Raw genomic sequence first — 1,281 nt, forward strand, 5'->3', positions numbered from 1 at the left:
ACGAGATCTTTTTTCTAAAAAACTCGCATTTGGGGCGGTTAGCTCGGAGCCCATATTCCTGCAATCCAGTGAACACCTGCTCCAGGTTGGCAAGGTGATCACTGTCATTTCCGCCCGTGACAAGGATGTCGTCCAAATAACACTGGGTCCCTGGGATCCCTTGCATGACTTGTTCCATTGCCCTCTGCCAAATAAGCGGAGCTGATGCTACCCCGAATAACAGCCAGTTGTATTGGTAGAGACCTTTATGGGTGTTGATTGTGAGGTATATTTTTGATGCTTCTTCTACCTCCATTTGCAGATACGCCTGGGCCAGATCAATCTTAGTGAAGCATTTCCCTCCAGATAGCGAGGCAAAAATATCTTCAATCCACGGAAGTGGATATTGTACGGTGTGAAGAACCGGGTTCACTGTTAACTTAAAGTCCCCACAGATGCGAACCTTCCTTGGTTCCCCAGGCGTGCTGCTCAACGACTTTTTCATCACAGGGACGATTGGTTTTGCCCACTCGCTACAGTCTACCTCGGACAGTACACCTGAACGTTCCAGGCACTCCAGCTCTGCTTCGACGGCTGGGCGGATCGCATAAGGTATCGGTCTGGCCTTAAAAAATTTGGCCTTGCGTTTTCTTCAATTATAATCGTCGCTGTCATGCCTTTTAGTGTTCCGACTCCTTGCTGGAACACTTCTTTCACGTCAGTTAGGATCTTTGACAGTCGCCCAGGTGTGACGTCGTAATCCTTTTTGTCAGCCACAGTCAGTGCCTGTATGGAATGCCAATCCAGTTGTATTTTCCGGATCCATTCACGTCCCAGTGATGGTGGTCCTCCATCTTGTAATACATACAGGTCCAGTTTTGGTGCTTCCTTATCGTTATCTATAATGGTCACCCATATTTTTCCTTTGGGGTAGACTTTTTGCCCCATGCACGTCTTCAAAATAATTTTTGTGTCTCTCAAGGGTGTGTGTGAGAATAACCGCTCGTAGTCCCGTCGGTTTTGGACTGTTAGGGCTGATCCTGTGTTCAATTCCATCTTTACCTGGACTCCTGCTATCTTGAGAGTGACCCAAATGGTTCGGTGATCCTCCGTTGTGATCACATTATGTCGTTTCAGATAACTCAGTTCCCTGCTTTCGGAGTCGTTATCACTCTTTTGTTCCTCTGAACTATTCTCCGTCATCTTATGTACTTTCTTGTACTTTTCTTTGGTGGGTTTCTTATTGCTGCGCTTCTTTCCCGACCTGCAGACTCGTGCTATGTGTCCTACTTTTCCACACTG

The sequence above is a fragment of the Somniosus microcephalus genome, unplaced genomic scaffold, assembly GCF_052327205.1.
Source record: "Somniosus microcephalus isolate GS21.2 unplaced genomic scaffold, FLI_Smic_1.0 unresolved_chr5, whole genome shotgun sequence".
NCBI classification, from domain to species: Eukaryota; Metazoa; Chordata; class Chondrichthyes; order Squaliformes; family Somniosidae; genus Somniosus; species Somniosus microcephalus.